The 27248-nt window shown below is 52.6% G+C and overlaps 1 protein-coding gene across 3 annotated transcripts in view; it reads right to left on the reverse strand.

Annotated features, from left to right (window-relative positions):
• The window catches only part of NDST1 (N-deacetylase and N-sulfotransferase 1), a 65210-nt gene extending 52734 nt beyond the window's left edge, over nucleotides 1-12476 (reverse strand). The window contains exon 1 of one of the 3 annotated variants that reach the window (XM_032627961.1): nucleotides 12276-12476. The gene's annotated coding sequence lies outside the window, so the exon portion shown is untranslated. Of the gene's footprint in view, nucleotides 1-11819; nucleotides 11973-12253 lie in introns of those variants that run through there. The other 2 variants (XM_032627962.1, XM_032627960.1) reach the window with 2 other exon arrangements.
• Nucleotides 12477-27248: the final 14772 nt, after the last annotated feature.

A 27248-nucleotide genomic window follows, 5' to 3' on the forward strand; every position in this document is an offset into this window, starting at 1 on the left:
ATCTGGCACCGACCCTGCAGAGTGAGGTGAGGACAGAGGAGTGGGTTCTTGCCCGGGAGTCAGAAGATCTGGGGTCCAAGCCCGGCTTTCCACACGCTCATGTGTGACACGGGGGGAGTCCCTCCCTCCATGTACCTTAGTTTACCCTTCTGTAAATGGCTTGTATAGGCTTGTGCTTGAAGCCTCAGCCCGCCTGCCACAGGATCACACATCAAGGTGCCCCTCAGCCTGTGGCCAGGTCACTGGGCAGCCCAGGCCAGTCCTCCAACCTCGTTGGGCACAGACCCTGCCCACTCAGACCGGGGCTTCCAGCCTGCCTCCTGCCCTGACATCAGGGCATTCCTCTTCTGAGCTGTTAGCTGAACAATGTGAAATCTCTGTGGGCCCTGCCCAGACACTGGCACCTGCCCGGATCCCCCGTCATCCCGTCCAAGGATGGCTCACCAGACGCTTTCAGCCACAACCAACAGGAGGAGCCCAGCGTATGAGGGCACCCAGGGTAAGAGAGAAGCCCGCAGAGGGAAAGGGGTACGCGATGTCACACAGCTGCCATTCAGGGGTCCTCCCTACCAGCCCTGGCCTCCCTGAGCTAAGGCAGGGTCCTCAAAGCGTGTCCACAGACCCTTGCGTCTGAATCTTCTAGGGAGGGGGACACTGTACCCTGAAGGAATCAAAGATGGGGGCCAGAAACCTGCATGTTTTTTTTCTTTCTACAAGCTTCCCAGGTTTTTCTTGTCCCCAGCACAATTGTGACCTCTCAGCTAAGACCTCTTCAAGGAGGAGATAGCTTAGCCGGCCTCTAGGGAAGGTTCGGATTTCAATTAAAAGAGTGAAATACGCCTTGGACAGACAGATAGCTGGACAAAGAAGCTGGTGGCTAAGGCGCACACTCTAGGAGCAGAATACAGCAGAGAAAGGCCTGAAGGAGGGGATGCCTAGTCCACGAAACACCTGAACTGATCCTTCCCCCCAGCCCGCTGTCTCCCCAGGATGCCGAGGTCTGCACTCGATGCCATCTGAAGGCTGCTGATCCCAGCCTCCCTCTCCCCGCAAGCTCCTCCAAGCCCCCTGGGAGAGTGAAATGTGGGGACAGCTTCAGGAGAAATGTCCCTCTCCTTGCTTATACTGCACCGTGGGGACAACCCTCTGAGTGACTGTTTATCCGCAGCTTAAGAAGCTGCCTGGGTCAGTGGTTAAGCAGCCACAGCTTATCTGGGAGGAGGATCCTCTGGCCATGGGACAGGCTGATCCAGAGGCTTCCATTAAATGGAATCTTCACAGCTGGTGAGGAACAGCAATGCCCCGCCTTCATTCATAAAGGAAGCACTTATTATGCTCCTGCTGTGTACACAGTCCTGAGCCTGGGCACAATGCTTCGAGGGACACAGAGATGAGTCAGATCCCCACCACCACCACCAAAGAGCCCACAGAGCAGACAGACGGGGGACCACACCACGGCGCAGGAGAGAAAGCTGGCCGTGCCTACAGGACGGGGTCAAAATTCAGACACCTGGGGGCTAGAAAGACTGTATAAGTGTGCGAAGTGGGCGGCGGAATGGGGCAAAGAGGAGCTTACGTGCTTCATCTCCAGTAGTGGCCACTGGAGAACTACACTCAAAGTTGTATGATCTTCTCATTTTTGAAGCCAGAAGTTGGGATTCTTACATAAAATCTCCTGTTAGCAACTAGCTCAAGATTTGGCATGGGCCAAGTAAAAGCTGCCCATGGGGCGGATGTGGCCTGCCAGTTTGTGGCCTTTGTTTTCTTAAAGAGAGTAGAATGCAAAGCTCAGTAGATGAGACTTCCCTGCAGCCAAAGTACCAGGGAAGGCTTTCTGGGAGAGGAGGCTTGGCGCTGGGCTGCAAGGATGGGTAGGTCACTCGTGGGGAGGGAGTCATGGTGGGGGAGTGTACCCGTTCAAGCCATAGGGGCCATGGGTCAAGGGTGCCACCCCCCAGCCTATAGCCTGCCTATCCCCCTAAAAAGGGGTTCCGGTCTCCACCCGCAAAGCAGGCACAGAGGCATCAGCTCTGTCTGTCCCCAGGTAGCCAGGGGAGGGGCCGCTTGCGCAGCAAACCTCCAGACTAAATCAATTGGTGGCAGAATAGCACGGGTTCGATTTCATCCCTGGAGCTTGGGGAACAGGTCAGCTAATGCAATAGCCCTGTGGGGGGAAGGGAGAGCAAGAGACAATGGAGGACAAAAGGAGGTTGAGAATCATGTCCTGCCTGGCCGGGCCCCACTGGTTACATAATCTTGCCTTAGGACAAAGCTACGTTCAAGGCACCAGTGAGGGCCTGGGCTGGGGAGCCGGGGGATGAGGAAGGTTCCTCCTCCCTCCCCTCTTCTCCAACCTCGCCCTGCAGCTCCTGAAAAGCCCAACAGAGCTGCAGGTGGAGACTAAGACCCCAAGATAAGGCACTTAACAGGATCACACAGCAAATTACCAGCAAAGCTGAAACTGATAATAGCAAACTTTAACCAAGTGGTTACTTTGTACCAGGCACCAGGATAAATTCTTTAAACACATTATCTTATTTGAAAGCCTATGACACTGTGAGATAACTATTCTTATTTGTCCCATTTTACAGATGGGGAAATTGATGCACACAGTAACTTATCCAAGGTCACACAGGAGCTGGCTTAGAGGAAGAGCCAGTTTAGAGAAGCCAACAGTGGCCTCCAAGACCATACTCTGAACCACGACACTACACTGCCACCACGCTACTTTCGACTAGAACCATACTGCCTCTCCAGCAACCTTCTCTCAAGGCTGTAGACCATGCATTCGGCCCCCTGCCCTCCCGTCAGCACTTTGGGTGACACCAAGCCCTCCGACAACCTGATGAGACCTACAGATTTTCTCTGCACAAAAAGAATCCACGGAAATGCCCACAAAATGTTGCAAAAGATTTTAGGGGCTTACATACCCCTGCACTAGTGAGAACAGATGGATCCAGATCATGGAATACTCCAGAGATACGAGGTAGCAGAGAAAGAGGACTCCCCCAGGTTCTCTGGTCCCCTCCTGTCTGAACTTGGAGCCCAAACGGTTGGCCACTTTAGTCCACAGGCGTGGGCACTCATCAGGGCTCAGGGCCTAGTCATCCCTTCAGGGCTAGGAGAACAGAATGAATCACAATATACAATAGTCCCCGCCTCTGCACCCACTGGGTGTGACTCCCAGCTCCCGGGCAGACAGTGCACAGCTGGGCCCCAGCATCTGGACGGGGGTGGCATCACCAAGCATACCACCATGCTTCCCCACCATGCAGGTCACCATCCAACGGGCACATCTCACTGCAGACTGGACCTGGCCTTGTCCTGACTCTAGCAGCTCTGAGTGTTTCCAAGAGAGGACCCTCCATGGTTCCCGCGAGCCTCCAGGCCAGCCAAGGCCACGGGAACAGTAAGTCGACACAACCGCCCCTTAAAAGGCGCCGCAAGACACAGGCTCCCATCCCAAGTCTTCTGTGCCTCACTGTGCAGCCTCAGTTTCACCAGTTGTAAAGTGGGAAGACTACCCTATCAAGTCTTTCCCAGCTCCACAGCCCTGAGTCTATAAACAACAGCATCTGAGAAACTTCACAGAGCCCTGGGATCCTGCTTTCAGGAAGTTACATAAACATCCTTCAGAGAAACAACAGTCAAACCTAAAGACTCTACTTTCTTTTTTTGTAAGGATATCAAGAAGCCCTTTTTATAGTCTGACTTCCCCCACTCTACTTCCATTGTTCCAGATATCCTCTCAGGACCTAGTAAATACATTTGGTTTCCATCTGGGGTCTCGGCTTCTTGGTGTTCTTTCTCTTGGATGCTGCCCCACCCTCCTTGGCAGCTTTCTCCCCCGGACACACCCATCTCTACCCCCAGCATTGGTCTGGGCCACTCTGAGGGTTACAGCTACCCAGCCTGCCAAAGGAGGGGTGGGGGACAGGGACAGTTTTCAGGAAACAAACCCTTCCCTGGTCAGAACAGAGACAGCTCTGTGTCTGGTCCCAATCGTGACACAGTGTGTGGCCCTGTGCGAGTCCCTGCTCCTCTCTGGGCCTCTGTTCCCCACTGAGAGATGAAGGGGCTCCTGCACTGTGTCAGGAAAGCCCTTGGGCTCCTGGACCGTACCCTGGAGACACTGAGGCAGAAGAGAAGTGCAGGGTGGACACTGGGCACTGCTCTTGACACCCCACCTCTCCTGCGAGAACCAGAGAAGACCCTGGTTTTTTCTCTCCGATTCTATCTCTTGCCCTAGCTGTGGGACCTTGAAGTCAGCACTGTGCCTCTTTGTGCCTCAAATGGTCCATCCATAAGAGGAGAATGACAGTGTCTGCAGTGGAGGCCCCAACTTGGAGGCTTGAGCCCTAACCATCCCAACACAATCCCATCACCCCCCCCCAAGGGTAAAGCCCAATTTACTCATTTGATAGAATATATATTTCTGCAGCTTTATAAAGCCTGCTACCCAAACACTCCAAGACAACCCTCCACCGCCCTTCTTCCAATGAGATCATGTTTCCAAGCACCCCTAAAGGATTCCTAGATTCTACCTCCTTATGCCTGTGTGCCCTCAGTATTTTCATCTATAAAATGGGGCCAATAATGATGTTGACCTCATAAGGTTACTTTGGGGATTACTCCAGATAAGATTACATGGAAGTGCTTATCCAGCACGGACAAGCTCTCCACAAATTGAGCAGTAATTATATGATCACCGTTATTAAATTACTGAGATGCTTAAAACCACTGGGCTGGTGACAGCTAAGGCCCCTTGGCCCTCTTGGACCACATCTGGTCACTGTAATCACACATGCATGCACATACCCCCAGCGCACACCCTTCTCTGAGGCAGGACCCACTCTCTGACCCCAGCCCTGGCCCCAGCCCTAGAACACAGCCAGCTTGTTCCCGGCACCCATCCTTGCCACCCACAAAGCCTCCCACCTTCGAGTCCCCCGATCCCACCTTCTTTAAGTGGCCCCAGCACTGTCTCCTGTAACCATGTTGGGGTTCTGTTCAACAGAACCCCATCACTGTGGTACAAGATTGTTTCCTGGGCAAGAGAAGCTGTTATAAGACGGTGGCTCTTTGAAGACAGGGTAGAGAGAAACTGGGCTTTCCTTTGGGTCCCTGACCTTTGCTGGTGTCTGAATACGTTAAGAGCCCAAAGAAAGAAGCATCAATTTTTTTTTTTTTTATATTACCTAACCAAGTGTTTGTGGATGTTTAGCATGCACTGGAAGCACCTGAAGAACTTCAACAGCTTGTTGGGTCCCCTCCTCACCCCCGCCACCCCACCCAGTTTCTGATTTAGTAGGTCTGGGGTGGGGCTAGATAATCTGCATTTCTAATAAGTTCCCAGGTAATGCCGATGTTACTAATCCAGAGACCAACCTTGAGAACCACTGACTTAACCTGCAGGTGAATCAGGGAGCGCTTCTGTGAACAGGTGATGCTAACAGTCCTGTAAATGCACAAGCAGGAGCTGCCAGGTGTGAGGAGAGGAGGGAGGGGACCTGGGCAGAGGGCGCAGCCTGAGTGAAGGCCCTGCAATGATGACACTCATTTCTCCTCACCTGGCCTCTGCCTGGGCACGCAGCATAAACCAGCAGTGGCTGAGCAATAACCACAGCAAACCTCCACCGACCGACAGCCCGGACCTGCCCGGACAGGCCGGTCCTTGGTCAGCCCGCAGGTGAGGGGAATCCAAGCTACGCCTCGCGGACCAGACCACGGCTCCCCACCACTGCTCAACCACGTGAGCACCAGGATTCTGCCCCACACCTCCAGACACAATCCCTTCCATCCTGGCCAGCTCTGTTTCCTCATTCCCAGTGCCTCACACGACAAGTCAGTTTCATCCGACCAGAGCAGACCCTCGAAATCACCAGACCCCGATGGCAGTCCCCCGAGTCTGAACCTCTCCAGGCCGAGCCGTCCACCTTGCCGGGACTTAGTCACCGTATCTGCTAAAAGGGGGTGGTAACACTGCCCGTCTCCCTACTGCTGTTGGGAGGATTAAAATAAGCTTCTTAGTCATTAACTACATCATCAACTACAACAATGACCGTAACTAACCTGGAATGGGCTTGTACTTAAGCACCTTCCCTGCATTTTCTTTCTAAATGCTGTAAGATGGGGACAGTTATTATCCCCCTTGTACGGACGAAGAAACTAAAAATAGCTTGCCCAAGGTCCCATAAGTATGAGATTTGAACCCCCATCAGAGATTTGAACCCAGATCATCCAGCTCCAGAGCCTAGTTCCCAGCCTCTCCTCTATGTGTGTCCTAGTCACCCACCTTGAGTGAGATCTAGCCCAGGTCACCTCTCCCTGCCACCGTCCTCTCCCCCTTCCTGGGGCCCAGGGAGGCTGAGCAGGAGGCCTCTAGAGGCTGCAGCCTCTACAGTGTCCACAGTCTAGGGTATGGGTCCCCAGTCTCGAGGGCAGTCACAAGGCCTGCCAGCCAGGCCAACTTAACTGGCACAAGTTTTAGATACCACTCAACGTGGCCACCAGGGAGGAGGCTGGCACTACAGAACTTGAGCACCTTAACCTTGATGAAAGAAGAGAAGAGGAAAAACAGGTGTAACCGAGAGAGGAAATCCTGCCAGGCTTCCAGGATAAGACGGGCAGGTCCCACACCTTAGGCAAATTGCCCTTTCTCTCCAGGCCTCAGTTTCCTCATCCATACAAGCCTCAAGTCATTAGACAGAAAGTTCAGAAACTCAGACTCCAGAGATTCTTCCCTCTATCTCTGAAAGGATAGATATATCCTTTTCTCCTAGGTATAAACAGTAATTATGATAACCATTGTTAGCTTTGAAAAGCTCCCACTTACTGGGTTCTTACAATGGGTCAGGCACTGATCTGCTCAATCTTCCCAGCAAAACAGGACTGTTACTATCCTCATTTTGCAGCTGAGGAAAACGATGCCCAGAGAGATTTAGGTACGTTGATCAGGATCCCACAGTTAATGGTGGCAGAGCTGGGATGTGAAGCCAGGACTTCTGACTCTGCTCTGCAATGCTGCCCACACCCAGTGGGGCAGGAATGGGCTGCCCACAGCCACTGCCTCCAGAGCACAGAGCCTGGAGGAGATGAGACGTGTCCTGAAGGAAGCGGAATTCAAGACCAGGTATGTGAAGGGCCCTGTAGAGGCCCAGATAACAGACTGTGCACGTGGAAAGCAGGGAGCAGGCAGCGCGAGCTCTGCGGAATTAGGAAGAGGTCACACTGGAGCTGGGCTGGGGGGGATTTTGGGGTGGGTGAGGGGAAGTGACTGGGGGGCAGCACCCTCACTGTAAGCAGAGATGTGGAGGCAGGAAGGGATAGGGCGCACACAGGGAGGGAAAAGTGGCAGGTTCTCTTTGAGGGTTGAGGTGCACTGGGAGGTGAGGCACTGTGGTCACATAGCAGGCCACCTCCCACGCCTCGGCCTCAAATAAATAAATGCTCATTTGCAATGCACATTTTAAAATTAGACTAATCCAATCTGTATCAACAAATAAAACAGGTAGGAATAAAAAGGGCCAGGAGGCAACTTGACACAAACCCTCCATCAAGATAAGAGCTTCAGGCCCCTCTGTAACTCCTTGGGTGACAGACTGGCTTTAGCCCTGAGGCCACACAGTCCAAGACATCCACATCATCCAGCCCTTCCTCTAAGTTCCCAACCTCCAAGCTGAAGCTGATGGACAGAGCTTTGTGCCAGCCCCACACGCAGGAGAAAGCACCTTGGCTTGTGACCCCTCAGGCCGGGAGGCCTGGCTTTACCCTCTAATGAGGGGAAGGAGGGGGACAGCCCTGCCCCCCAGCCCACGCACCCCACCCCTCCCACTCCTCACTTTCAAATCCATCAGCCCTTTCCTCCAGCCCCTACTGATTCAGCCTGACCCGTGATTCAGCCTTGTTTCCTCACATTTGAGGAACGAGAGACTGAACCCATTTCACAGACTGAGAAACGAAAGCAGAAGGTTCCAGTCCTCTGTGAAACCACAGTCCCTGGCAACCCAGACTTTGGTGGCTGATCCAGAAATTCTGAGGGGCCCCTCAAAGGTCAGCTGGGCCGAGTGTTTTCCATGGGGCAAGGGCTCTCCCAGGCAGAGCGCTGCAGGGGAACTTCTAGAAGGGGCAGCTGTGAAAAGCTATGAGAAAAACGGAGTACAAGTGGGCCGAGCACCACCCTAAGATTCTCGGGCGAAAAGGGAACTGAGAGAGGTCACCCAGGCATGACCCTCCGGTACATGCCTCCGGCACCCTCTCCAACTCTCTGGCCTCTTTGCATATACTGTCAGCAATGGGGACCTTGCTGCCTCCCCAGGCACTTAATTCCCGTTAGCTTCATTGTCACCTTTGGTGCTGTCTCTGCCCTTGAGAGCCACACAGGACAAGACTATGCCCTCTGCCAGTAGACAGCCCTGCAGGGAATTGAAAGCAGTGACACTGCCACTTAAGGGTCCTTCCCCAAACCCCAGACCACCTGTGATGACCCTATCCCCAAGATACCTACAAAGTCCTGCAGCCTCCCTCTCAGTCCCATGGCCTGAGTCAGACCTTTGGTCAACTTTCTGCCAGACCACAATTAGCATCATCTCTGAGCTGGTCTCAACCCTGCCAGTCTTGGCACCACCTTTGGCCAAATGACCCCTGAGAGGAGCAGCACAACAGGGCAGAAACTCTTCAAGCCTGGGTTCAAACACAGTTCTGTAAGTGACTCAACCCCTCGGAGCCTCCACTTCCTCATCTGAAAATGGGGTGGGGCTGGGGGTGGCCAGCAGCAGCTACTTTGCAGGGGTATTGTGAGATCTCAATGGAGCGTCTGTAAGGAGCCTGGCACAAGACACAGTAACAGGCATCGACTCGACGAGCTGCTTACAACCCTCTGTCTTCTCCACCAGCCAGAGACTGAAATCCAAACCCCCGAGGAGGACACTGCAAGCTCCCCACGACCCCATCTTGCCTCCCACAGCCCCCTTTCCCACTGCCTGCACCCTCACAAACACTTCCTCCCCCAGGAAGCCCTGTCGACATAAACTACCAGAAGAGCTTTTCCAAAGCCCGTCTATCACTGATCACATCCTGCCTCTTCGCCATCACTTGATCCTCGCCTTCCCTCCCCTGTCAGATTAGCGGCCTCTCCAGCCAGAAAGCAGGAGCATCTCACCTCATTTCATTTCCCAGTCACCCCCGTCCACAGACATTTTCCATACATATTTAACAAATTACCCTAACGTTCCATTTCAAGTAAAGAATGTCCAAGTCCTCCAAACAGTCCAGATATTTCAAGCCATACCCCAAACCAAATTCCAAGCCAGCAGAAGTCTGCCCAGTCTCTAGGGACTCGCAGGCCTGGCTTTGACACCAAAGTGCAGAAGACGGGTCAAGCAGGCCCAAAGCCCAGGGCAGAGAAAGCTCTGGGCTGCTAAGACCAGAGTCCATTTCTAAGTGTCTCACGTGCAGGTCTCTCAGTTGGGCCCTAGGTCAACCCCCAACCTATGATTTCATATTCTTAACCACATTCTCAACTTGCGATTGTAAAACTGTTCTTTGTATACCCCTTGTGATAGGAGACTCACTATCCATCTTTTCATTCTTGCTGGCTCCTCCTCCCTTCACCTGTTGATTCTCTTGCTCTGATCTCAAGGAGAGTCTGACCACACGCCTAGGGTCATCCCCATCCCTCAGGAATCTTTTCAGCCCCTCCACTCAATCCCCCACATTTCTGGGCCCCCTTAAACTCTAGCTAAGTAGTGGAATTTCCACTCTTGTTCCTACCAGCTGGCAGTGAACTGTCAGCCCAGGAGGACCCCCTATTCTCAGGGCCCAGGAAAAGCCTACGGACACTGCAAATTCCAGAAGCAGTGCTGGTTCAGCCCTCGGAGAAGTTAGAATGGTAATGCACAAACTTTCCTCTCCCCAGGACTTTTTTTCCCGCTATCTGCTCCCACTCCATTGTTTTAAGATGTCATTCACTAACTAGCAATTTGTTTTCCATTTTTTTAGAAATTACTCAAGGCCCCCGCTCAGAGCCTGACCCACAGTCATGGGATGGTACCCCCACCAAAAGGCTAGGCCAGCACAGGGCACTAAGGTGAGTGAAAGTCTGGGCCACCCCACATTCACTCCTGGGCTATTTACATGGAAAATGCATGCCCTAGGCTCAGAAACCCATACACGCATGCATTTTCCATAAGGATTCTGCAATTGAGACATGTGCTCAAAGTCCACCCTTCATTACCGTCCTCAAGGACCCTTGGGGCTGGGGCATTACTTCTGCAATGAGGACCCTGCTGATGGGTCACACAAGAGGACACCTGCAATATAAATCCCATCACCCCAAGGGCGCCACTCCTGGCCCTACCTCTGCCCCCTGCTGATCTGAAAGTGACCTGGTCTGGATGGAGTAGAAAGGCTCTTCGGTCCCCTGGGTGCTGGGGAGAGGCCTGTTGACAAAGCCACCAGCTGTCCCCAGCCAGAGCCAGGGAGCACTCCTCCCTGCACCACCCATACTATGAAAGCGTTCCTACCACGGACCCAGCCAGCAACAGAACTTGGACCCTTTACGGAGCTCCAGGCCCGGGCTCCAGCTGCCCACAATAACAAGAGCCAGGGCACAAGACCTCAGCCCACACCAGTACCAGACAGAAGGAGCATCACCTGAGGGTAAGGGTAAAGGGAAGAGGGGCCTGTGTCCTCATGATTTCAATGGAAAATGAGCTCGGTCACAGCAGGATCTTATAAAGCCTTGTAGTTGAGACTCAGGCTGGGGGAGGGGAGTCAAATCCAAGTTCCACCACATCACAGCTGTGCGACCTTTATGATTCTGTGCCTCTGCCCCGCTGTAAAATGCTGCTAATAGTAACATGGGAGAATTAAATGAGATAATGTATCTAAAGCAGTTAGCCCAGGGCCTGACATATAGTACACATGCAACAAATACTTGTTGAATATAAACATGCCACCGTTTACTAAGGTACCACAGGTTCTCATTTCATCCTTATTCTGGCAGATTCTATACTTTGCCCATTTTACAGGTGAGGAAACTGAGGCTAGGGGAAGGTAAGGAACCAGCCCAAGGCTACAGAGCTGGGAAGTGACAGACATCCAGGTCAGTCTGAACCTCAAACCAGGGACAGTAATGCCGCAGGCCATTCCAAACGCTCTGGGGCAGGGGGTGGGGGTGGTTTTACAGCACCCGGGTGTGATGGTGGGATTCTGTATCCCCTGGGCCTGGCATGGCTCCTAGCTGACCCGCGTGCTTAAATCTGGGAAAGAGCCAATTTCCCAGTCTGTCCCAGAGACCACGCGTCCACGTACGCCTCCTCCTACCCCGTCCCAGGGTGTTAAAGGGCAGCGTTCAAAGCGGGGGGTATAGTTGCTCCCGAGAACCTGAGGGAGAAGAGGAGTTAGAGACCAGGCCGATCACAGCCCACAGAAAACCGGTCCGGCTGCCTTACTCTTTCCGAAGCGGGGACCTAGCCTCTAACCCCGTCCCTCGCCAGACAAAAGTTTCCCCTGTTCGGGAGTAGAGGAGGGGGAGGGGGCATTCCTCGTGAGTGACATTATCCGTGACCTACAGCTGCCGCGCTGCCCTCACCGGCACCCCGGCCTGCCCCCGGCCCCCGCCCGCTCCCCCACCCCTTTGTCCTCCCACCAGGGTGCGCGGGGCCCGGCAGACTCTACGAGCCCGCCCGGCGCCCGCCCGCACCAAACTTGCGCCGGCGGCAGCTTGGGCCCCGCGCGGCCTGCACGCCCAGCTCGGCTCGGGCCCCGCAGGCTCGGCGACAGGGGAATGGCCCGCCCCGGCCCTCCCAGCCTCTTACCTGCCACGCCTGGGGCGCCACCCGGGGCAGGGGGCGCTCCCGGCGAGCTGCCAGACGCCTGGGTCCCGTGGGCCGTGTGTGCGCTGCCAGGCAGCGGCCCGGGCCGGGCTTAACCCCTTCGCGTCCGCCTCCCGCAGCTCCCACCCACGCTCCACGCCGCAGCCGCCGCTGCCGCCGCCCGCCCCGCCTCCCGCCCGCTCTCCTCCCCCTTCCCTCCCCCTCCCCCTCCCCCTCCCTCTCGGTGCCCAGCCCCCAGTCCCGGTCCCCGGCACTGCGCTGAGGCAGCGCGCAGCCTCCCCCCTCATCCCGCGGTGGGAGGTGGGGGTCTCCCTTTAGACTGCAAGTTGGGGCGCGCCGCCTCGCTCACCGCGGGCCCGCGGAGCACAGAGGGGCGAACCCGCGCGCCAAGGGGCCCCCAGACTGTCTCCCCTTACCCACTCCGTCCCCGGCGCCTACCTCCCCGAATGTCGGCGGAGGGAGCGGGGTTCGATCCCGTGATGGAGCGTGGGTGCCGGCCGGAGATCTGCTCCACAGGCCCGAGCGGCCGGCTGGCGTGCGGCGCGCACCCCGGGGCGGGGGCCGGGGCGGGACCGGGCGCTGCTATCGGAGCTGGATTTCTCGGCTTCCACCCGGATTCTCCCTCGGCTCTCCCGGCCGATTCGGTGCTGCTCGGCGACCACGTGACGCAGGCTGCCTTTGACCCCAGTCTCAGAGCGGGTAGGGGGTGGGGGCCGGAGGGGGTGTCAGATGCGGGACCCACGAGGGCCCGAGGCGGCTGCCGGGAGTCCGGGAGGCGGTGACCCTGGGGAAACAAAGCCCGGGGGAAGCCAAGTTATTCGGGGGTCAAAGGGGGAACAGCACTGGGGGTCGGAGAGGCTGCAGAGAGACCGAGAGAGACAAAGACTCGCGCCCGCCGTGCCTCCGAGTGTCCTGGGAGCGCCCTGGCTGGCCCGAGGGGGCCTCCTGGCTCTACCAACACTGGGCCGATGACAACCCTCCAGGGCCTCCTCAGACGGCTCCCCAACAGCCAGGTCTCTGCTGGAGTGACCCCTTCTGGGCAGTCTTTCCCAGCCCCGCCTACCCCTTTGCCCTTACTCTCGAAAACCCCTTTATTTCCTTTTTCGTGATTATCTGGTTCACTTACTGGTTGCATTGTTTACTAGAATGTCATCTCCCCCAACAAGTTGTTCCCAGCTGAATTCCCAGCGCCTGGCACATAACAGGCAAATGAAGAGGTGGATGACATTGTGCAAATCTCTTCTCCCACTGCGCCTCAGTTTCCCACCCCCAGTGCAACCATCTCAAGGACCCTGCAAATTAGGCAAGATTACACTGGTCATCGTCATTACGCAGATGAGAACAGCGAGGCCCAGAAACACAAAATGATTTCTGGGAGTCTCTGAAGTGGCTGAGACCCCAGCCTGCACTCAGATCTGACTGTTCCAGGTGGGGCTTTTTACCATCCATGAGCCTGCCTGTAATGAGGGACTGGGTCATTAGTTGATTGGTTGATTAGTGAGCCATAAGGAGCTTGCTAATGATGTAGATCACCAGGCCACCCTAGAGATCCTGACTCTGTGGGCCTGTGGTGAGACTAGCAAATTTGGAAAACAATGGATCGGTGGTTTCCTAAGGACCTTCAGAGGCTCGAGATTACCTAATTGTAGGAGCAAAGCTTAAAAAAAAATATGAGCAACCAAAGCAGAGCCAAGAGAGGTAGAAAAGCCAAGCTTGACATACGAAAATAGGACAGAATCATCCCAATTCCCCTAAAGGGTAACCTCCTGTGCTGGGGGGGAGCGGGGGAAGGGGTTTCAGCCAGCCCACTCATGTCTCGGAGGAGGAAAGACGCTGAGGCCTGAGCAAGGTTGGTGCTGGGGAATGGGACCAGGCTCTGGACTCCCAGTCATGCCCATGTGACAGCTTTGCATGGAGTGTAGTCAGTAGGACTAAGCCTAAGGGTGGTGATCACAGGCCCAAACTGATGTTCAAAGATAGGCTTGTGACTTCCTAGTGCATACTCCAGCCATGCCACCAATTTAGCCAGGGAAAGCAACATCCACTAGCAAATTCTCTTTTATAATCTATGTTCCTGTGGTCAATGATCTAAAGTTCTTGAATACTGTCTGGGTCTTGGGCAGGTTAAACAAGCCCCTAGAATCTTATTTACATCCACATGAGGTCCTGTAGCATCTTCCCTGTGCCAGGCACTGTGTTCTTGGTAACAGGGTTGAAAGAGACATGGGTCTGCACTCTCAAGAAGTGTCAGGGTGTGTTTGGAGGTGATCTGCATGTCCCTCCCTGTGTCCGGAGGCTGGCTGAGCTGAGGGCCTGCTGGGGAGGCCCAGGGCAAGTGCTATGGCCTACAATAAGAGGGGAGCAGAACAAGGGAACTTTGGGGGGAAGCAGCCCCTGAGCAGGATCTGGAGGGACCGGAGGGGATCAGGGCGGGGATATGGACATTCCTGGTACAAGGAACAACCTGTTACAGGCCACATGGAAAGCGTTCAGGAAAAGCTGAGTGTTGCATGGAGGGGGTGAGGGGAAGGGTAGAGGAAGCAGGAAGGAAAGAATGAGCAAGAAAACTGGAGAGGTGGGTTAGGAGCAGTTTATGGGTGACCTTCTCTGAGGGGCCCAAAGGAAAGGACATTATCCTGAGGGCCAGGTGGAGTGAGAAGGCTATAAGTAGGTGAAGGAGGTAATAAGAGCGATGCTATGGGAGGGTAGAGAGGAATGGAGGCCAGTCAGGTCACGGAGCTCTTCTCCTGCCCAAGCTGAGCGAGAGCCAGCATCTCACCAATGGAGTTGCAGGTCCCGAGCATTGGCAGGGGGGAGGGGGGACAGCTGTGAGCTGGGGTGACTCCCCATCACCGACAGCTCTTCCTACTCTTTTCAAATCTTCAGTTACCGTTCACCAAGTTGGGCCCAAGGCCCTCCAGCTCACTGTTACCCAGAAAGCCTGCAAAAAGGCAAGACCCAGGCTCCACCCTGGGCATTGGCCTCCATGGGTCTAGGTGAAGCTGAGGACTCGCATTTCTAACCATACCCTGGGAGATTCTGAGGAAGACTGTCGAGGTGCCCTGCTCCTCCAACCCCTCAGGACCCACCCACACCTCCCAGAGCTTTGGGGACCTTCTTTGTGCTGGTAACTTCCCCTGCCCACACCCCCTCCTCAGTCCAGTGTCCTCCCCACTGGCCACTTGACATGCTCCTTGGCTGCCCCAAGGTCCCCTTTATCCAACTCTGTAAACCAAAGGCTGAACTTCCAAACCTGCATCCACCCAAACCTGCTTCTCTCCCTCCTCCTATGTGTCCAGTTCACATGTCCAGTCCAGAAATCTGTCACCAGCCCCTGTCCCCACATCCCATCCATGAGCCAGGGCCACTGGTTCCGCCTCCAGTTTTCTGCTCTAACCCAACCCCATCCCTTCCTCTTCATCACTACCACCCTAGCCCAATCCAACATCTTGTCTCTGCCTCGGCACGTGTTAACAGCCCCTTCACTGCTCTCCCTCCCCCCCACTTTGCCTCCTCTAATGCAACCTAATCATGCCCATTTCTTAAAGCCACCAATGCCTTCCCATTGCTCTCAGGATAAATTCCCCACCTTGTTGTCCAGCCTTACCTCTTGTCCTAAGTGGTATGCCTGGCCTTCCCCTTTACCTGACTAATTCCTCGTTCAGAGTGTGGACTACTTGGGTTTGAATGCTGGCTCTGCCACTTAAAAGCTGTGTGACCGTGGGCCCGTTTTTTTTTTTTTAAAGTAAATTTATTTATCTTTTTTTTTTTGGTTCGTTGGGTCTTCGTTGCTGCAGGCAGGCTTTCTCTAGTTGTGGCGAGTGGGGGCTACTCTTTGTTGCGGTGGTGGGCCTCTCATTGTGGTGGCTTCCCTTGTTGCGGAGCACGGGCTCTAGGTGTGCAGGCTTCATTAGTTGTGGCACGGGGGCTCAGTAGTTGTGGCTTGCAGGCTCTAGAGCGCAGGCTCAATAGTTGTGGCGCACGGGCTTAGTTGCTCCACGGCATGTGGGATCTTCCTGGACCAGGGCTCCTACCCATGTCCCCTGCATTAGCAGGTGGATTCTTAACCACTTTGCCACCAGGGAAGTCCCTGTGGGCCAGTTTTTCAAACTTTCTGTGTTCATCTCTAAAATGGGATAATAGTCTGTACTTCCTAGGACAGTTGTGAGAATTAAATGAGTTAAACATGTAAAGCCCTCAGAGTGGTGTCTGTCACAGGATAAGCACTATTAAAATGTTAGCTAAATGGTTAATTTTTATCTTTGGGGTATCAGGTTAAATTTCATTTCCTCCTGGGGCTTTTCCTCTGTCCCTAACCCAGACCACTTCCTGGTCTACATGTCACCATCCCTCTTCATCATCCTTGTAGTTACTTGTCGGCTGCCTCTCTCTAGAGTGTAAGCTGTGTGTGAGCAGGACCACATTTGTCTCAGACACAGCTGAGCTCTGGAACCCCACACAGAGCTATAGGCACAGGGCAGGCAACCAGCACATATTTGCTAACTAAACAGATTAAATGAAAGTCAACAGATTCATCACAAAACAAAGAACACTGCCTCCCTACAACATGCCCATCCATGGTACTTCATTCATTTAGTCATTTGACATTGATTAGTACCTCTCCTATAGTCTTCCTCACACCATCCTGGTGGGGGAGGAAAAGTAGAGGGACATAGAGATGAACATGACAGATGTGGCCCCTGTCCGCAAGGAACGTATGGTCTACTGCAGAGACAAACATGTAAATGCACCAGAAGATATGACGCAATGTAACCATGTTGTTATACTGGCCTGAAACAATCCTGCTTCCCAGGAGGTCTTTGGAACAGGAAAGTGAAAAGTAAATGAAAACAGACACTGTTGCCTACTTTAGCCCCTACCCCCAGGTCCTAGCAGGGTTGTCTATAACAGAGCAGGAAGGGTAGGTCCTGCCCCAAGGGCATTGAGATCACCCCCTCTTTCCCTGCCTGGAGACCTCCTATTCAGCCTTCAAGGCCCCACTTAAGCAGCACCTCCTCTGGGATGTCTTCCGGTTCCTGCCAGGGCTCTCTATGGGACTTCGTCACGGCTCTAGTGATTTTCTGGGACTATGGTGGGATTTGTCACAGAGAATCCAAATTTCATGTCATTTTCTTCTTAAAAAAGTAAAAGGTGATTCAATGAATGTGTAACTACATGTGATTTCACGGTTTGGACTTCAGTGGAGGCAGAAAATAGCCTCTGTCAGACCATGTGACCTGATTTGTGGTTTGGAGAACATGGTCACCGTAATTACAGCATTGACCACATGGTGTAACAGTTTCCTCTCTCCTCTCTCCTCTCTCTCTCTCTCTCTCTCTCTCTCACACACACACACACACACAGTTCTTCAAGGACAGGGACTATTTGCTTCCTGGCAGACTTTGATATCTGTTAAGCAAATGAAGGAGAAAAATCTGTGAAATGGGCAGGTTATCCATGCTTCAGATGGACAATGGATATAAACTGTTCTGAAAAGCAACCAAAGACTGTCTGAGGTGGGGGATGGGAGTAATTAACAGCAATTAATTGCTTACTCTGGTGCATGCTACCTGCTTTCCGCCATTTGTTATTGAGCAGCCCAGAGAGTTGTAGCTCAGAGAGGTGAAGCAACTTTCCCAAGGTCACCCAGACAGGCGTGGCAGAGGAGGTTTCGAATCCAGCCCCACCTAACTCGAAGGTTAAGTTCTTAGCACTATTACTGCACCACCCAGTGCCCGGGGGCAGTGAGCCTCCAAACTGTTCAGGACCACCTGGGTTCTGTGCCCTAGTCCCCCGCTTCCACAGGGTTCGCCCACCCTTCCCTGTTGCGCCCCCACTTTCATCTACGCTGCTGCTGTCTGAAGAGCACTTGCAGCTGGTTTACAAAGCAGTCCCGTCTCTGGGGCCAGGTTTCCTGTTTCAGGCAGAACCCACCCAAGGATGTGTGTCCCGCCTTCCCCAGTCCTATTCCTCACTCCCAGGAGCTGCCTGGGCCAAGGACTCAGCTAGCACAATCCCTTGCACGTGCAGCACTCTTCCTGTGTTTTTGAAAGCATTTCCCAATTCTGTAAACCAATTCCCGGGGACTCCACAGCAGTCCTGAGGATTTTTCACAGTGGAGGCTTTTTCACACCCATTTGATGATGATGAGGCTTTTCCACCCCCAAAGGTGAGAAAATGGAGGTTTGGCCAAACCGTGGGAGATCCCCTCAGCTGATCAGAGAGCTGAGCTGCAGCTAAACACCATTTCAGACCACCGCCGCCTTCTTCCAAGTCCCTGGAAGGTTCAACTTGACCAAGAGAACGGAGATGAAGGGTGAAAGATCTTCGGAATCCTCACACAGAGAAGATAATAGCTTCTGCAAACAAATGTAAATCGGTTAATTTCCCTTTTTACTGTGTTGATTGTGATACACTAATTACAACCTGGCGAAAGAAAAATACAGGCGTGTGTGTGGTCTCTAAATGACGCTACCACAATAGGCTCAAAGTCCTCTGAGGGCAAGGCAGTGTCCGGGGCTCAGTTCCAGCCTGCTAATCTGGGAGCAGAATCCTCCTCATGTGAGGGCAGAAGCTAAGGGCGGCGGCGGAACTGTTCCTTCCCAAAACTCTCCAGAGGGGCTCAGCACTGGCCTTGCCCTCACCCCCAGGCCATTTCTCATCCACTCCTCCACTATCTGGCCTCCTCATTCTTCAGTTCTCTTCACTTGACCACCAGGAGCTAACTCCTTTTTTAAAAAATTGAAGTAAAGTTGATTTACAATATTGTGTTTGTTTCAGGTGTATAGCAAAGTGATTCCGTTATATATTATTTTTCAGATTATATTCCATTGTAGGTTATTATAAGAATAATATTGAATATGGTTCCCTGAGCTATACAGTAAATTCTTGTTGCTTATGTATTTTATGTATAGTAGTGTGTATGTGTTAATCCTATACTCCTAAATTCATCCTTCCCCCACCTTCTCCTTTGGTAACCATAAATTTGTTTTCTATGTCTGTGAGTCTGTTTTGTATACAGATTCATTTGTATTATATTTTTAGATTCCACATATAAGTGATATCATATGGTATTTGTCTTTCTCTTTCTGACTTACTTCACTTAGTATGATAATCTCTACGTCCATCCATGTTGCTGCAAATGGCATTATTTCATTCTTTTTTATGGCTGAGTAATATTCCATTGTGCATATATACCACATCTTCTTTACCCAGTCATCTGTTGATGGACACTTAGGTTGCTTCCATGTCTTGGCTATTGTAAATAGTGCTGCTATGAACATTGGTGTGCATGTATCTTTTTTAATTTAGAGTTTTCATTTTTTCCAGATATATACCCAGGAGTGAGATTGCTGGATTATATGGTAACTTTTTTTTTAGTTTTTTAAGGAATCTCTATACTGTTTTCCATAGTGGCTTCACCAATTTACATTCCCACCAACAGTGTAGGAGTGTTCCCTTTTCTCCACACCCTCTGCAGCATTTATTATTTGTAGACTTTTTGATGATGGCCATTCTGACTGGTGTGAGGTGATCCCTCACTGTGGCTTTGATTTGCATTTCTCTAATAATTAGTATAATTAGTGATGATGAGCATCTTTTCATGTGCCTGTCGACCATCTGTATGTCATCTTTGGAGAAATGCCTATTTAGGTCTTCTGCCCATTTTTAAATTGGATTGTTTGTTTTTTTGATATTGAGCTGTATGAGCTTGGAGCTAAATCCTTTTAACATGACTCAGATCAAAAGATTACATTCATCAAAGGCAGGGGGGACATTTCTCCTCAAGATTCCCATCAATTATTCCAGTTAATTCTCACCACTCCCATGGGGTAGGGTGTGGGCACCACAACCCCCACTTTCTAGTTAAAGAAAGTGTGGCTCAGGATCCCAGCACCTCTGGCAAGTGAAGCAGGGAGGCTGGGCCAGGCCACCTGGTCTGGAGGTTGCTGTCCAGTTCTCCTGGGTCCCTGCACTCCTTACACATACCCAGCCCCCCTCATTCGTTTGCATTCTCCTCCTGGGCTACCTCGTCATCTTCGTTTATGATTCCTGAACTAATCCAAACTGCCTTTTTACAGATATGGAGACACTGAGGCCCAGAGAGGAACAGGGGTCTGCCCCCATCACCAGTGATGCAGCCGAGCTACGACGACCCTTCCCCATTGCCCAGCTGTGTGTGCATCAGAAGCTGAGAAGAAGGGGGCACCAGTAAGGCAAGGACTCCCAGGGTCAAGTCTAGACATCATTCCTGGGCCCTTGGAGATGTGCCAGCGTATGGGGGGAAGGGCAGTGTTGACCCCAGTGGGAAGTTGGCTCTGGAACTGGCATGGTGGCCAGACTCTTGTCTGGGGCTATCTGCTCCAACAGGCATGGAAATTCTTATCATTCCAAGGCCTCCTCTTCACACAGACCTGTCTGGGCTGGGTCTGTCCTGAGATGGAGCTGGGGTTGTGGGAGGGGGCAGGAGGCAAATGGCAGGGATACCGCCTCCCATTCACACACAACATGGTCACACTCATTCACTCATCCACTGCACACACCACTCACCCCACCCACCTCCCTTTCCCCCAACCTGCCCTCCTTCCAGTGCTTAAGAGCTCTGGAGCCAGGCTATTCTGTGTGGAAATCCGAGGTCAGCCTTCACTTACTGTCACCTAACGTGGCTTCAATTGTTTATTTGTAGAATGGGGATAATAGTACTTACGTCGTAGGGTTATTGAGAAGATTAAAGGAAATATTAGGAAGCCACTTAGCACCATGCCTGGCATAGCTATAGTTGTTACTGTTGTTTTATCTGGCACTCCCCTATAGCTCACTGGGGTTCCCCCTCTATTGTACATACACACCCCTCCCCAGAGGCCAACTCCCAGGCTGCCCTCAGCCAGCTGAGCCCACCCTCACAGCCCTACCGCCCGCCCTCTTACCCCTCTACTCCAGGCAGCCTGGGACCCTCAGGCCTGGGTACTGGCCACGTGTGCCCAGCATCCCTTCTGCCCAGAATGCCCTCCTCTCCACCTCTTCACAACTCTAACTACCCTCTCCTTTCCTTCAAGTCCCAGCTCCAGTCCCACTTCCTCTAGGACGCCTTCCCTGACTGACCTCTGATCTTCCTCCTCCGAATTGCTGAGGTGCTCTGAGTGAGTCATTGCCACTTAGTACTGCCTTGGAATTCCCGACTCGGTCAGTAAGAAAGCCTCTTCCTTCTTCCTCCCCACAATCTCTTAAAATTGAAAACAGCATTCTACAGGCATATTTGAAGCACCCTAAATCAACCTGCTGATTCCTGTGTCACCCCACATCCTAGCACCTGGAGTCACCCATCACACATCTTCCTAGAGCTAGGAACAGGGTGGGGCTCAGAGACCACGCAGTGCAGGCCAGTTACCCAGACAGACAAACAGAATACTCTACAAACTGGGAGAGGCTGGAAGGATCCTCACTCTGTCACTGGGGTCCGTCCCAGGAACAGTTCTGCTGAGGAATGGGGAAGCAGAGAGGGCCATCTGGAGCAGAGGCTCCCTGAAGCTCACCTGTAGGAACAGGTGTCGAGGTAGACCCTGCAGCCTGTAGAACAGTGGCCTGGGGGGAGAGGAGGGAGGGGCAGGACTCAGACTCCACACCTTTCATGGGGAGAAGGATGCAGACCTGTTCTGGGAGGCCCTGGAAGATGCTCTGGGAACCAACCATGAGGGTGGAAGAAGCTGCAGGAAGCAGATCCCACCCGACACCCAGAAACTCTAACCATTCCAAAAGCCCAGCAGCCATGGTGGCAGTGAGTTCTCCACTGGGAAGGTGGGGGGAAGGGGTAGGCAGAGGCTGGTCAGTGCTGGTCAGGGTGGGCTAGAGGATCCCTGCACTGGGTGGGAGAAGGATCAGGATTCTTCTCAGATTCTTTTAGGCTCTGAGAGTTAGTGTCTAAGACTCAAAGTCAGCTAGCAATATAAAGATCTGGAAATCTGGTTCTAAAATTCTATTTAAAATTCTGAAATGAAATACATGAAATTAAAAATTTTCCAGTAGCCATGTTTTAAAAGCAAAAAAAAAAAAAAGGTGAGATTCATTTTAGTAATACATTGTATTTAACCCAATATATTTAAAATATTATCATTTTGACACATAATTAACATAAAGAAATTATTAATGAGATGTTTAAAACGCTTTCTTTTATACCAGATCTTCAAAATCCACTGTCCACTTTGTATTTTACACTGTCCACTATGTAATTAATAAAAAGAAATTATTAATGAGATGTTTAAAGTTCTTTCTTTTGTACCAAGTCTTCAAAATCCACTGTCCACTGTGTATTTTACATGTACGGCTCATCCCATTCAGAGTAGTCACATATCAAGGGCTCAATAACCACATGTGGCTAGTGGCTACAGTGTTGGATGGCACAGTTTGGAAACCTAAAATCTATGACTCACTTGTCTGAAATTCTGGGATGCTGTGCCTCTGAGATTCTAGAATTCTGCAGTGTGCTCATGTTCTATAATGCTACAACTGTGATTCCACCAGATTAAAATGTTGCCCCAAGCCTGCGTATGGAGAAGGCTTCTCCCCACATGTCTTTTGTGTGGAAAGAGATCTAGGCCCCTTCAAAGCCCCTGGGTCGGGGGAGAGGGGAGCAAGGAACGCTCCCCTCAGCTGCCTCCACCATCTGGCTCAGCCGGTGTTAGAGGGGTGGGCGTGCCCGTGTGACCAGGGCACTGGCCTCTCCACGTGGAGCTGCCTCTCCCACCATCCCTCCCGCTCGTCATTTCTCCATCCATGCACACAAGCCTGGCAGTGGGACTCCTGCCTTTGAGTCCTCCTGGGGAGGGGGCGTGACCCGGACCCCCAGCCTTGGTTTCTGTCCACTCTGGAGAGCATCTGCGGGGGGCTGCTGGAGCAGATGGAGCTGGGGAGTGTGGTTCAAATCCCAGATGGAAGCCCCTGAGGATGGAACTGGTCTCCATCTGCTCGAGCCTAGGGCCCAGAGACCCACCCATTGCACCTCAGAAGGTTCAGAGAGGTCCTGTGATATAGCCTGAACAATGCAGATAGGGAAAGTGAGGCCCAAAAGCAGAAGGGATTTCCCTCCCGGGCATAAGTCGAGTGTTGTGATCTGCCAGAAGGATGTCTCCTGCTTAGCCACGGGCCTCCTCTTCCTACTCTCAAACTCCCGGTTCCATCTCTGCCTGTGGGGAAAGTCAAGACGCAAACCTGGAATGGCAGGGTGTTAGCGAGGCTGCTGGAAGGCCCCACAGGGGTTGTATCCAGGCGGGTGACTTCTTGGCTTCGGGATGCTTGTGCAAGGCCCGGAGTGTCCTGCTTCCAACCAGGCTCTTCCCAGGCTCCTGCTGCAGCAGGCCCATAGGCCCTACAAAGGGTCCCGACTATGGGCACTGGGGCACAGGCAGGAGTCTGGGTGAGGCAGAAGCTGGAGCTGGGTGGGGAGGGTCTTGGTTGACATCAATCAGCGTCTGCAACCGCTGGTATCCAGTTCTGTCCTCTATTTCAAAGTCCTTTCACGGCCACAGTCCCATTTATCCTCATGAGAGCCCAAGAGGAAAGGTGGGAGGGAGGATGTGCCATCAGCCAGCCCATCAACTCCCAGCACGAAGGCCGTGCAGAGGGCCTGGTGCTGGAGCTTTGTTACTGTCCCACATTTCACAGGTGGGGAAACTGAGGCCCAGAGCGGGGCTATGACCTGTCTTGGACTATAGCGCCAGAGGGAGGCTGGGTCTAGGCCCCTGGGGAATCATTGGCTCAGCACCCTTTCAGGGAGTACACCCACCCCACCCCCGCCCCCCCATCCTGCTCCACTCCCAGGCACCCAGACGCTCTGCAGCTGAGGAGACAAAGATCAGCAGTTACCCGTAGTCATATTTTCCAGGCTGGGCTGCTTCCAGGCTGGGTTTCCCCTCGGAGGAAAGCCCCAAGGTTGTTCTGCGTGGTCAGGAGAACCAGAGAGGAAATGACAAAAATCCTGCTACAAAGGGCCGCAGAAAACAGTCCGACCTTTGGCCTCTAGGGATCTGGCTCTGCCAACGTGGAGGCGCGGAGGTGGGGGGTAGGGGCGTGCTGTAGGAAGGTAGCCCTGGAATCCTGATTTGGAAAGGCATCAGCTTTGGAGTGAGGTGGACCTGGGTTGAGTCCCAGCACTGCTACGTAGTAGCTCTGTGATCTCGTGTCTGTGACTTCAGCTGGGCTCTCTCCGCGGGGAACTGGCTGATACCCATCTCCGGGGCAGTGGGCGTCTGAGTGTACATCAACTAAGCCCATAGTTAGTTCTTGCTCAAATGCCCTTCCAAGAACTGATCAGTTTTGGGGGCCCCCATCGGCCATACTTCGCTGTCATAAAAATGCTCCATAAATATTTTTTGAATAAGCAAATGAATGAATGATTTTTGCCAGCCAAGAATATAGCAAAATATAGGGGAAGGCTTTGAACTAGTCTCTCCGGAGATCTGACAGATTCTGTCACAGCTCACGGGGTAGCCTCATTTTTTAAAGCCCTTAATAATAACTAACCTTTCTGAAGCATTCACTATGTGTCACGCTTTGTTAAGAACCTTAAGAGCACCTAGTTCTCCCAGCAACACTCTGAGAAGGTGTGACTATTATCCCCATGTTTCAGATGAGGAAACTGAGGCACAGAGAGGCTAAGTAACCCCGTGGTCACATTGCTGGTTTGCCGTAGCACCTAGACGTGGAGCCAGCCTTCCTGCCCCCAGACCCCATGGTTTTCACTTGCGGATGGCCGAGGACCCCTTTAGCTCTCCCTTCCAGGCTCCTCTGGCCAGGACTCCCATCACGGAGGGCGCTCCCCTTCCCGGGCTAGTGCTGGTGCTGTTCAGGGCTTCCCATGGGTTTTGGAGGCTCCCGCAAATCAGCCTTTGGGGGTGTATGTGGGAGATGAAGTGGGAGCTCTACCCACTCCAAGATTGTCACCCCGGTCCTTTGTCAAAGATTAATTCTCACAGCTTTCTGGCTACTTCCTGCCCAGAGGGAGGCAGGAAGTAAGGCCACCTGGTACTTGGGCTCCAGCTCCTTTGTTTTCCTTTAGCTTATCCTCCCCCTCCCCTGCCCCAACTGTGGACCTTCCTCTTCCTTGCCCAACCTCAGACCTTGACCCTGAGGTTCACTCCCAGGCAGACTTTCCAGTGTGAGGACAAGAACTCAGGGCTGGGAATCCAGGGACTGGGTTCTATGTGCTGCCAAGAATGGGGGAGGCGGAGCCTATTTTCTCTCCGTGGAGGGGGCATATTTGGAGAAAACCTGCCCCAAGATGGGGGAGGTGGGGGTCGGGAATGTGCCAACAACTCACATGGGCACATCAGTTCTCAAAGAAGCTCCACAGTGAATGTGTGGGATCACCCTGACCACCCTGGTTAGAGATGAGTAGGTTTATTATCACCCCAATTTAACAGAAGAGGAAGCTGTGGCCCAGGAGGATTTAAGTGACTTGTTCATGATTATGCAGACATTTAGGGGCAGGAGCAAATGTTTACCCAAGTCTCCAGAGATTGTATGATTATAATAACTATTATTATTATTGCAAATATTTACCAAGCTCTGACTCTGCCAAGAACTTTCCTCTCATTACCTCTTTTAATCCTCTCAGAAATTCTAAGTAGTGATCCCCATTTTACAGATGAGGAAACTTGAGGATCAGAGAAGCAAATCACATGCCCAAAGTCCAGTTATTTGCATCCACTAGTCAGGGTGTGAAGGAGATCTGAACTCAAATCTGTCTGGCTTCAAAGTCTCAGGTCTTACAGGAAAGACAGGGCCACCTCCACCTGGGGTAGAGGAGTCACCTTATTTCCCAAAACAGGGCCTGGAGCAAGCCTGGCCTCACCATCCCCTGTTTAGGGTGCTGCTTTGGGCCTGGTGCACATAGCCCCTGGGAGCCCCTCCAGCAACGGGCCCTGGGAAATGTAGCAGGTACTGCAGGACTCTGGGACACGTTGGGGCCATGTCTGTGTGTGAGCAGCATACCTGGTCTAGGCCTACGTGACCCTGTGACACCCTCACAGATGAGGTTGCACATGTCTGCACACAAACTCCTTCCTTCCTTCCTTCATTTACCAAATGCTAGAGCACCAGTCTTCATACCTTCATATTTCTACAGACATTCCTGGGTTCTTTTTGTGTTTTTTTTTTTAGACATTCACTTCATTTGCTGACCTCCCCAAGTAGGGACAGCTACATAATTGATGGGGCCCAGTACAAAATGGAAATGCAGAACCCCTTGCTCAAAAATTAAGAATTCAAAGACAGGGACAACAGAGCATTCAGTGATGCATGAGGCCCGGGTGAGTGCACAGGGGGCCTGCATACCCCAGCTCACCTTGGCCTCTTCCTCTGGGCCTCCCTTCCTGCCACCTCATCCTCCTTTCACATTCTCACAAGGTCCATGATCTTCTCCACTTTAGGGCTTTTGCAAAGGCTGTTCTCCCTGCCCTGAACACTTTTCTCAATCATTCTCTCATGAGGTCCTTCTCATTATTCAGCTCTCAGCCCAAACACCACCTCCTCAGGGATGCCCCCCTGGTCCTCCAGCCTCAAGTGGCCACTCACTTAGCTCTTCATCATATCTGCTGTTTATCCCTTCCAAGTGGGCATCAATCTGTGACCTCAAGTGTACTTGTCAGTTTACTGTTTATTATCCATCTTCCCCGGTAGAATGTCAGCTCCCCAGCGCAGGGTCGTGTCTGTCCTGGTCGGCACTGAATCCCAAAGGCCCAAGCCAGTGCTTGGCACACAGTAGATGTTCAATAACTATTTGTAAAACAGTGAATGAATGAATGGACATAGACACCCTTCCACCCCCCTCTCCCCGCAACATTGCCCCACACCCTCCCTGTGCACCCCAGATAAGCACAGGGGTTCTCCCTGAATGTCCTGGTGCTCCAGACATCCCAACACAGAAAGCTGATGATATCCAGACGGGCAGGCGGATCCTGAGGCCTTGAAATGAGGACAGACAGAAGAGGCGAGGCCTGGAGAAAAAGAAAAGAAGATAGAGGGAGGGAGGAGAGGGGAAGAAGGAGGAAAAGTGGAAAGAGAAAGGAAATGGAGCCAGAGGAAGGACAGAAGAGGTAGACAAAGAGGGGAGAACGCGTTGGGTTGGTGATAATCCCGTTTCTCCTCTTTATTAGTGAAACTAATAATTACTATTAATACCTGGCCCCTCCCTCGTCCCTTCATCCAGGCTGGTGGGGAAGTTTTGAAGATGAAAGTCTGGGGGCGCCTCTCAGATGCAGGTTTCAGGGCTTCACAACCACTAATTAAACTTGGCAGCCCCTTCCAATTACCACCCCACACCCCCTCCCCTGGGACGCTCTGTCACCTGACTCAATGTCGGTCCAGGTGGGAATGCTACCTGGGCCTTGAGGGAGGCTCAGTAGCTGCAGCTGGGGA

This window comes from Phocoena sinus, chromosome 3 (assembly GCF_008692025.1).
Source record: "Phocoena sinus isolate mPhoSin1 chromosome 3, mPhoSin1.pri, whole genome shotgun sequence".
NCBI lineage: Eukaryota > Metazoa > Chordata > Mammalia > Artiodactyla > Phocoenidae > Phocoena > Phocoena sinus.